Genomic DNA, 11610 nt, shown 5'->3' with positions numbered 1-11610 from the left:
GCTCAGTCATGGCCGACTCTTCGCGAACCCATGGACTGCAGCCTACCAGGCTCCTCCATCCATGGGATTTTCCAGGCAAGAGTACTGGAGAGGGTTGCCATCGCCTTATCCGATACAATCAAAGAGTATAGAGTAGCTAAATAGATTAAGAAATAGAATCAGACTCTTTGCTGCCTACAAGGGATTCACTTTAAGGACACTCATAGGCTCAAGAAAAGAGACAGAAAATGTATTCTGTGCAATTTAAAACTATAAGAGAGCAGGGTTAGCTATACTTATATCAGACAAATAGACTTTAAATATGGTTAAGTAGAGGCAAAGAAAATTGTTATATAATGATAAAGGATCAATTCATCAAAAATATAACAATTGTAAATATATATGCACCCAACATTAAGGTACTTAAATATTAACAGGAAATATTAACAGATCTAAAGAGAGAAATAGAAAACAAAACTGTAAAAGTAGGAGAGAACAATATCCGATAAATCATATAGATAATAAATCAACAAGGAAACACTGGATAAGAACTGCACCTTAGACTAAATGTACCTGACAGACATGTGAAAAACATTTCACTCAACAGCTGCAAAATATATATTCTTCTCAATACACATGAAATGTTCTCCAGGATAGATCATATGTTATATCACAAAAATAGCCTTAGTAAATGTAAGAAGATTAAATTTGTACCAACTATCTTTTCCAAAAACAACAGCATGAAACTAGAAATCAATAACAGAAAGAAAACTGGAAAATTAACAAATGTGTGGAGATTAAACAATACACTTCTGAACAACCAGTATGTCAAGAAGAATTCAAAACGGAAATAAAAAAATATCTTGGAACAACTGAAAATGGAAACAAGGCATACCAAAACTTATAGAATACTGGAAAACAGTTCTAAAAGAGAAATAAATACCTACATTAAGAAAAAGAAGGGATTCCCTGGTGGCTCAGCTGGTAAAGAATCTGCCTGGAATGCGGGAGACCTGGGTTCGATCCCTGGGTTGGGAAGATTCCCTGGAGAGGGGAAAGGCTACCCACTCCAGTATTCTGGCCTGGAGAATTCCATGGACAAGGAGTCAGACACGACTGAGTGACTTTCATATTCATATTCATATTAAGAAAAAAAGATCATAAATAATAACCTAAATTTACACCTCAAAAAACTATTAAAAAAAGAACAAATTAAGGCCAAAGATAGCAGAAGGAAGGAAATAACAAAGATCAGAGTGCAAATAAATGAGAGACCATAAAAAACAAGAGAAAAAATCAATGAAACAGAGCTTGCTTTTTGAAAAGTGATAAATCTTTAGCTAGATTAAGAAAAAAGAGAAAAGACTCAAATAATATCAAAAATGAAAGAAGCAACATTAACATGATACCACAGAAATACAAAGCGTCATAAGAGACTACTATAAATAATTACATGCCAACCTGATAAGATGGAAGAATATGGAAAACTTCTAGAAGCATACAACCTACCAAGACTAAATCATAAGAAATAGAAAATCTGAAAAGATCTATAACAACTTAGCAAGTAGACTGAATTCGTATCCAAAACCCTCCAAGCAAAAAATCTCACCAGGACCTAATGGTTTTGATGGAAATTTCTACCAAACATTTATTGAAGAATTAGTTCCAATCCTCTTCAATCTCTTCCAAAAAAAAGGGGGGAATATTTTCAAACTTATGTCATGAGATCATATTACTCTGATATCAAAGTTAGATAAAAACATTATAAGAAAAGAAACTTACAAGCCAATATTTTGATGAATATAGATGCAAAAATTTACAACAAAATACTAGCAAACCAGATTCAGCAGTGCATTATAAGAATCATATACTATGATCAAATGGAATTTATCCCTGGGGTGCAAGAATGGTTCAACAAAAACAAATCAATAAATGTAACACACCACATTAATAAGATGAAAGATAAGAAGTCATATAGTCATCTTGAAAGACATAGAAAAAAACATTTCACAACATCCATTCATTACAAAAACCTTTAATATACTGGAAATAAAGGGAATATAACCTTGACATAATGGAGGTTATAAATGACATACCCATAGCTAATATACTCAAATGGTTAAAGTTTAAAAACTTTCCCTCTAAGATCAGATAGCAAGCAAGGATGCTCACTCTTACCACTACTATTTAAAATAGTGTTAGAAGTTCTAATCACAGTATACGTTAAACAAACTAGGCTTTTTCCTCATATAATCAAATAGCTCCAGTAGATTCCTTGGGACATCATGGACTCCAATAGATCCTTCTTCTCTGTCATATTTAGATCATCTGCTTTCCTCCTTAAGGTTGTCACCTCAAAATCACAATATGCCTATTGCACCTCCATTATCACATCCTCATTACAGGTAGGAAGAAGGAAGAGCCATGGGTCATGCCAGTCTAGTCTATTTATTTTTATCAGGAAAGCAAAACTAACAAAACAGAATTCCACTTACATTTCACTAATGAGAACTGTGTCACAAGGCCAAACCTAGCTAGCCAGAAGGTAGCCAAGGGAAGGGTGTTGTGTGTCTACCCTAATCATGTACGTAATATTAAAATTATGCCAACTATTGTGGCCTACCCATATACTCTAATAAGAACTTTAAAACAAATTTCCTTGGTATCATGAAATAAACAAAATGGCAGCTTCTATCATCTGGCTTTTCCTGATCTTCATTTTACATTTTATTCTATTTTATAGGTAGAAAATGAGATGGTTAGATAGCATCAACGACTCAATGGACATGAACTTGTGCAAACTCCAGGAGATAGTGAAGGACAGGCAAGCCTGACGTGCTCCAGTCCATGTGGTCACAGAGAATCAGACAGCTTAGCAACTGAACAGCAACACAGGTACCTCTGTACAACTGGCTGAGTTCATGAAAAGTATGAAGAACTACTTAGTAAAGCAAAGATAATATGTTGGCCTTGAATGAGCTTATTGTTTTATAGGAAACATAAGAAGCAAGTGTTTAAAAAGTACTATATTTTCCCTCTCATGTGTATGCTTAAACAGAATTGTATTGCTACATCTAGACACAATACATTCCCTGAGGTGTCTTATTGGTTGCATACAATAAGTAAATTTTCTTTCTCTTATATAAATAAGATGTCTTTTTTATCTTGACCTGCTTTAATAATATCTCTTCTCAAGATACCTAATAATATTATTTGGGAGTTCCCCAGTATTTTTGTTTTTGTTTTCTCTGGGCTTTAGAAAGCCTTCTGTGCACATCCAGAGCTCTCCTCCACATTATTAGGAATAGTGCCAGGGTTTCTGTTATAGATTCAGTTACATCTGCTCCTTCTACACATTTGGGATACCAGGAACACAGATGTTCTTGGCTCCCAGCCATTCGCAGCCTTGTTTCCTCTGCAAGTAAATTTTTCATTACACATTTATCAAGCATGTTATTTTCTGGTTGGTGCTCATCCTTAGTGCTAGATCTGACTATGGTAGCAGTTGCTCTTTTAGTTAGAGTTTTCCTCTTTTCTTCTAGGCCATCACAAATAACCAAACACCTAATTTTCACTGCATGAAGACCATAGCTGACTACAGACAATGTCAGTTCTACCATGAAAGAATTCAATAGAAATGACAAGAGCAGTTTCATGAAATCTGAGGCCTGAAACTACTAGAAAGGAATATGAATAACAAGTGCTAATATTCATTTTGGAATGTCAAGTGATGTAACTGTCATTAATTTTTCTAAGTATAGGAGATATGCTTCCCAGGTGGCACTAGTGGTAAAGAACCCACCTGCCAATGCAGGAGACGTAAGAGATGCGGGTTCGATCCCTGGGTTGGGAAGATCCCCTGGAGAAGGGCATGGCAACCCACTCCAGTATTCTTGCTTGGAGGATCCATGGACAGAAGAGTCTTGTTGCAGTGAAGAGGGAAAAAAGGGGGTGGGGAATGAGTTTTTTTTCTTTCCTTTCCTAAGAACAAAGAAGATAAAGAGAAAAGTGAGCAGGTCTGGACATTCCTAGTTTGTTTGTTTGTTTGTTTTTTACTTTAATTGCTCCTAACCTGGGTGGCTAGACAGTAAAGAATCCACCTGCAATACAGGAGACCCAGGTTCGATCCTTGGGTCAGGAAGACTCCCTGGAGAAGAGAATGCTAACCACTCCAGTATTCTTGCCTGGCGAATTCCATGGACAGAGGAGCCTGGTGGGCTACAGTCCATGCGTCACAGAGTCGGACACGACTGAGAGACAAACACTTCACAATTGTGTAATTGAGTTTGTTTATCTTCCCACTAACTCTGCAGGACCTACACTTCGCACCTGTTTTCCGTTGACTCTATAATACATCCTGCATCTGGTGTTTTCCCTTACAACACTCTTCCCTTTATAGTTCTTCTTTTTACATATCAGAAAGAAGATCACAGAGCCACCAAACTGTCAGACTCAATTATTGGGTTACTGACGCCAGCCTGTGACTGTCTTTGAAACAATGCAAAGGAGAAGAAATCAGGATCCTAATATCTTTGTTCTCATCGCTGACTCCTAACGACAAGCTCTGAGCTTATATTAGCCCCTAGATTCCTCATGAAGCAGGGGCACAGTTCTTAAGGCATAAGCCTACACTGTTACCCTGTCCATCAGCTGAGACTTAAAGCCACCTTTCTGTTACCTCCAAACTCTGTCTCCATATTTTTTATTCAGCTTCAGTAGGCAGGGAAGGTCAAGATTTTGGCCAGCAACAGCCTGGCGAGCTACAGTCTATAGGGTTGCAAAAAGTCAGATATAATGGAACAACTTAGCACACACACATGGGCGATGATTTAATACTTCCTAAACTTTGACTGTGTGGATCACAATAAACTGGAAAGTTCTGAAAGAGATGGGAATACCAGACCACTCTTGAGAAACCTATATGCAGGTCTGGAAGCATCAGTTAGAACTGGACATGGAACAACAGACTGGTTCCAAATAGGAAAAGGAGTTCGTCAAGGCTGTATATTGTCACCCTGCTTATTTAACTTATATGCAGAGTACATCATGAGAAACGCTGGGCTGGAAGAAACACAAGCTGAAATCAAGATTTCCAGGAGAAATATCAATAACCTCAGATATGCAGATGACACCACCCTTATGGCAGAAAGTGAAGAAGAACTAAAGAGCCTTTTGATGAAAGTGAAAGTGGAGAGTGAAAAAGTTGGCTTAAAGCTCAACATTCAGAAAACGAAGATCATGGCATCCGGTCCCATCATTTCATGGGAAATAGATGGGGAAACAGTGAAAACAGTGTCAGAGTTTATTTTTTGGGGGCTCCAAAATCACTGCAGATGGTGACTGCAGCCATGAAATTAAAAGATGCTTACTCCTTGAAAGGAAAGTTATGACCAACCTAGATAGCATATTCAAAAGCAGAGACATTACTTTGCCAACAAAGGTCTGTCTAGTCAAGGCTGAGTCCATACAGTCCAATGGTCATGTATGGATGCGAGAGTTGGACTGTGAAGAAGGCTGAGCACCGAAGAACTGATGCTTTTGAACTGTGGTGTTGGAGAAGACTCCTGAGAGTCCCTTGGACTGCAAGGAGATCCAACCAGTCCATTCTAAAGGAGATCAGCCCTGGGATTCCTTTGGAAGGACTGATGCGAAAGCTGAAACTCCAGTACTTTGGCCACCTCATGCGAAGAGTTGACTCATTGGAAAAGACCCTGATGCTGGGAGGGATCGGTGGCAGGAGGAGAAGGGGATGACAGAGGATGAGATGGCTGGATGGCATCACTGACTCAAAGGACAAGAGTTTGGGTGAACTCCGGGAGTTGGTGATGGACAGGGAGGCCTGGCGTGCTCCAATTCATGGGGTCACAAAGAGTTGGACACGACTGAGTGACTGAACTGAACTGAAACTCAAGATGGTGCTAGTATTAAAGAACCCACCTGCCAATGCAGGAGACATAAGAGACTGGGTTCAATCCTTGGGTCAGGAAGATCGCCTGGAGTGGGGCATGGCAACCCACTCCAGTATTCTTGCCTGGAGAATCCCATGGACAGAGGAGCCTGGCAGGCTATAGTCCATAGGGTCGCAAAGAATCAGACATGACTGAAGTGACTTAACATGGCACAGCACAAACTTAAACCACCTTTAAGACATTACTTAAAATAGTAATTCCAAGCATCATCCTAGACTTACTAAATTCAAATTTCAAGGAACAAACTGGAAATCTGTATTTTCAAATAATCTTTATGATCAGAATTTTGAGAAACAGTGGTATTTAAATGTTCATTGATAGCACAGGGGAAAAAAACTCAATTTTTACTCTTAAGATAGTTACGATGATGATCTCATGAAGCACAGAGAAAATACAGATAGTGTAAACAAAGAAGAATAGCCACTTTAAGTGGAGAGTTTTTCCCTTGCAGATAAGCCTTAAGATTTTGTGTGTGTGTGCATAATATCAAATGAAAGATTGGAAGCACAATAAGAGGGGTGAAAAAATTCTTCATAAGAGTTTTCTCAGGAAGGAAATGAAAACCCAAGGGAAAGACTCAGAATGTCCTCACACTTGAGTAAGCAAACCCTGCTGATCAATAAGCTTGTTGCACAGAAGAATAAAACTTCCCACCACAGGATGCCGCCCTGCAGGAGCAGGTACACGGGGCCAAACACAATGGGTGGAGTTTCTATGAAAGGACCAGAGGTGGGATATGCGGGGAGTCAAACCTGGAGGAGGAAAATCTGCTCCTTTAATCCTTTTCAAAATACTTTTCAATTGAAAGAAAACCAAAATCACAATATTCTGATTCTCTTCTCTCTCTTGAAATTAATAATATTATTTATTATGGCCAATATGAGAACATCAGTCAGCCTCTTAAATTATTTAGATGAAACTATTCCACTTGATTTGGTGCTAATGCTCAAATGGTTTTAAGAAGTAATAATAGCTATTGGGGGGGATTTTAAATGCAGAGTTAGAAAATCTCTGCTGGTACCCTACTTTCTATTAAACAGAGTTATAGAAGCCTGCTGTCCCCATTATAACTATAACTCACTATGAGGCACAGAGCCAGTAATATCAGCTCTGCTCTCTGTGGAAATCTGTAGAAAGGGAAAAAAATTCAAATATCTTTTATATGACTTTGGTCAATAGATATACACAGATCTTTCTGGACTCAGAGATATAGATGATAGATAAATATAGATAGAGACTGGTCAATAGATAATACATTTTACTTGTTAGTTTGACATTTGACAGCCCCTTGTAAAGTATGCCTCTTAACCTGTAAACTCTCCAAATCTACTCTCAGCATCTCACAAAGAACAATAATTGCTTATTGATCTACGTGTTAACAATCTATCGATGAGGTCTAGAAATAAGACACATGGACAACTCCTCAAGACAGTGATCTTAAGGTACTTTCCATTATCCATAATATGAACCTTAAATATACATTTATTTATACTATATGTACCGAAGTACATATACCATATGTGTGTTCTCAGTTGCTCTCTCATGTCCAATTCTTTTCAGTCCTATGGACCGTAGCCTACTAGGCTCCTCTGCCCATGGAATTTTCCAGACAAGAATACTGGAGTGGACTGCTATTTCCTTCTCCAGGAATCTTCCCAACCTAGAGATGGAATCCTTATTTCTTGCATCTCCTGCATTGGCAGGTGGATTCTTTACCACTATGCCACCTAGGAAGCCATATATATATACATACACACACACACACTTTGTAAATAAGAAATGCATTTGTTATAACCACTGTTTAAAAACACAGTAAAGCTTAGTATGAATAATCATAAACACACAACCCCTTCTTGCTTTATTTTTTAAAACAGAATAAATACATTTGTTTGAGAATTCTTAAGACAAAAGACAAAATACCACTATGAAAATGAAAAGTGCTCTTATTATTTATGATAAAAAAGTAAACAGTAGCACCTGATATCATTTCTTCTATCTATAGTAGGTATTAGATAAATGTTTTGTGTATTTGGGTGAAGATGATAAAAACTAGTTCAATTTTTCCATACCTGTGCCACAGGATATAAACACCAAATAGTACACCTTAAAGGAAAACAGTCAGATAACATCATATGTTCTCAGTGTGAAAAGACTTTAAAAGAAAAAAATAAAATGTCCCTTCTGGTATATTGATTGTTTCATTTGCTATATAAGTATTAACATACAGAGATCTATATTTTAGTAACTATGGCTTTCCCAAAGATTGAGGGCAGGAGGAGAAGGGAACGACAGAGGTCGAGATGTTTGGATGGCATCACCGACTCATGGACATGAGTTTGAACAAGCTCCAGGAGATGGCAAAGGACAGGGCAGACTGGCGTGCTCCAGTCTATGGGTTGCAGAGTTGGACACGAATGAGCAACTGGACAACAAACAACTATATGGCTTTCCCAACATGCCTTCTTATAACCCTAATTCTGGTAGCAGCACCAGCCTTCCGTTGCTGAGCTGCCCTTGCCCCATCCAGTACAGCTGGACAAGCAATCACAGGTTTGGGCCACTGCATGTCAGCAGAGATGAGTATTTGATCCCAGCTTCCAATCCCTATCCACAAAGACCAAGTCAAGAGGTAGTCATGAAAGTCTTTTAGAATCAATTGAAAAAACTTCCCCAGAAGACATTCTATAAATGCTGGAAGAAAAGCTTTTCTTTTCTTTTAGACCAGGGCTGCCAGGAGTCACCCTTGCCAGTACAGAGAGAGAGCTAATCTTTGGCAGGAGAGAGTAAGGACAACACCTGGAAGACACAGAGGTAAGCAAGATAGGAAAAAAGAGGCAGAGGTGGAAGGAGACTGCAAAGACAATCAGCTATTGACTAGGGTTCCTGAGTCCAGTAATCCTTAAAGAAAAGTCCTGGTTTCATCCAGCTTGAGTTCAGTTTCTTTCACTTGTAAGTGAAGAAGTTTTGACTAATACACACACATAGCAATCTTCAGCCACAGATCTGTAGACAAATCTACCTGGATAAAAATATTGGAAATGCAAGTTTTCATCTTCTCAAGACAGAAATTCTCCATTGACCGTGTCTTTGAGACCCCTCCCCATTTCTCTCCTCGTCTAAAGAAGATCTCTAGGTATGTCTGCTGCTAAGTCACTTCAGTCGTGTCCGACTCTGTGCAACCCCATAGACAGCAGCCCACCAGGCTCCTCTGTCCCTGGGATTCTCCAGGCAAGAACACTGGAGTGGGTTGCCATTTCCTTCTCCAATGCATGAAAGTGAAAAGGGAAAGTGAAGTCGCTCAGTCATGTCCGACTCTTCGCGACCCCATGGACTGCAGCCTACCAGGCTCCTCCGTCCATGGGATTTTCCAGGCAAGAGTACTGGAGCGGGGTGCCATTGCCTTCACTGTCTCCCTAAGTTTCAATTGATAAAGTAAAAAGCAGACTCAAAAATACTTTGAAACAAAGGGCAACACACTAACCTTTCAGAGGGTGGTTCCTCAAGCTCTGCAATTGCTCCACAAGGGCCAAAGGAGAAAAATGAGTATGCCACTGCCTTAGAAATAAAAAAGAAAAGGAAAAGTCAAAAGAATAGGAGGGCACTGAGAAAGAGACGACTCTCAGCCAAGAAAATGTCTCACTGAAGATGCCCCTGAACTTCTTTTTTTTTTTTTTTTCCTTTAATTATTTCTCAACAGATCAGGGGGACAGAAAGAACCCAAGCAGTGAACCAAAAACCCAAGCAAAGGAAGAGGTGAAGCTAATAGGATAATTAAGTTCCTAAAGTCCTAAGACATTCCATGATTACATCAAAACTACAGTCAAAGTCATATGAAACACCCTTAAGATCTATGTCATAATCCCACTCGGGTGCCTGACAAACTTTGAGAAGCCAGAGTGACAATTACTGATTTACCTTTCTGAGCTGAAAATGGAAGTTGAAAGTTAAGTGGCAACATAAAGCTAAGCACCTCTGAGACTGAGTTTCAAGTCTGGACTAGACAGAAATGACAGAAAATCATTAAGAACAGAAGGCATTAAAAGGTCAGAAATAAATTGTTATCAAGCCCTGTTTGACCATTTTATCAGTCAGAATTTTCTCTTTGCTCTCAAGAATGGAGTAGCATTTTCTTATCTCTAGAGATGAATATGATATTATCAGGGTAGTACACACACACTGATATTCAGATTCTGAGAATGTTTTGTGCAAAAAGGACTGCTTGCAACAAAAAAAAAAGAGAGAGAGAGAAAGAGATAGAGACTCTCAAATAGGTTTTTAAAAATACATAACTGTCCTGTCTCGTCTGCCTTTCTGTAATGTTACTTAGTGTATGGATGCTATGAAGTTTATCCTTGGTGGAGGAGACAGCCAGCAATGTCTTCCCATGTTTAGGTTTTGGTGATTTTCTTGGTGAGATGGACAATTTACTCCCCAAAGAAACCCAGAATAAGCAAATCTCCCTCTTTTCCTCCCCTGCCTTCCTTCCTCCTTTGCCTTATCCTCTCTTTCCATCCTTTGGCCAAGAATGCCAGTTTGCCTTTTCAATTGCAAGCGATTAGGGAAAACTGATGTAAATGTCTCAAAAACGAAATTTGAAATCCAGCTAAATGAGCATGTTAGTGAATCAAAATTTGGATAATCTGCCTTTAAATTGTGAAAGTGGAAAATGATGGGTTAAGGGATTGAATATAGGAGAGGAAAGAGCTTTAATCATTTTAGCAATTAGTATGTAATGTCCTAAAATGATTCACTAATCACTCTGCAGCTGGTACAGGGAGAAAACAGAGGGTACAAAAGCATTCCTCAAATGTCATAGTCCCACAGAATCCACATTTTGAAGAGTATGCAGAAAACACAGGGGAAAAGGAGAACCTGAAGATTTGCCCTCTGAAATATGCAGAAGTTTGACTGACTGACTAAACTAAGCAACCTAGGCTTCATTCATCTTGAATGATATTGTAACATTTTAATGAAAAAGATTTGAGAGTTTCACCATCTTTAAATAGGATAATATATTTGCCAAGAGGAGAGCTTATATTAAATCTTCAAGAGCCTTTTCAAGGGTCTTTTTAGTTCACAATCATAGAAGCACAGGGTTATTTTTCTGCTCCTACCAAATCAAAATCCATGTATGCTACTTAAATATTTTAAAAGTCCCATCTACAGGGTTTGTTTTTTTTTTATAGTTACAGGCCTTAGTACTTAAGATATCCTGTCTGCCAGTCACAAATAAAAGAAAAAATGAAATAGCAGCAAAGAGGAAAGGAGAGAGAGAGAAAAGAAAGGAAAGACCTGAAAATAACATTCAAGAATTACACTGGTATTTGCTTCATATAACACAAAACATAATGTGCTGCTCAAAAGACAAGAGCTTTTCTTTCAGTAGAAGCTATTAATAGCAATTTGAACCCACCCACGGGTAGTTAATGATAATGGTGACTTAAAAAGCTACATATCTCTTATTATCCTATGTTTGACTCTAAAAATGCCCAAATGAGGATACTTTTTGCTTTTATACATATTTGTATGCTAACCTCAGTGCTAGCTTCAACACATTCCTACACCTGCCTGTCTCTCTGAGGTCTTACTACAGTGTAATCATAAAGAAAAATGTTGGTTGGGCAATAACTATTTGGCTCTGATGCTGCCTTCCTTAAATTTA

The 11610-nt window shown here is 38.4% G+C and overlaps 1 long non-coding RNA gene across 2 annotated transcripts in view; it reads right to left on the bottom strand.

Annotated features, from left to right (window-relative positions):
- The window catches only part of LOC109563864 (uncharacterized), a 95432-nt gene that overhangs the window by 47045 nt on the left and 36777 nt on the right, over window positions 1-11610 (bottom strand). For both annotated transcript variants that reach the window (XR_011565883.1, XR_011565885.1), the window contains 2 exons: window positions 9430-9503; window positions 3782-3960 (listed from right to left, as the gene is read on the bottom strand). This is a non-coding gene — a long non-coding RNA (uncharacterized lncRNA). The remainder of the gene's footprint in view (window positions 1-3781; window positions 3961-9429; window positions 9504-11610) is intronic.

This window comes from Bos indicus, chromosome 1 (genome assembly GCF_029378745.1).
Source record: "Bos indicus isolate NIAB-ARS_2022 breed Sahiwal x Tharparkar chromosome 1, NIAB-ARS_B.indTharparkar_mat_pri_1.0, whole genome shotgun sequence".
NCBI lineage: Eukaryota > Metazoa > Chordata > Mammalia > Artiodactyla > Bovidae > Bos > Bos indicus.
This window is presented reverse-complemented; position numbering and strand designations above follow the sequence as displayed.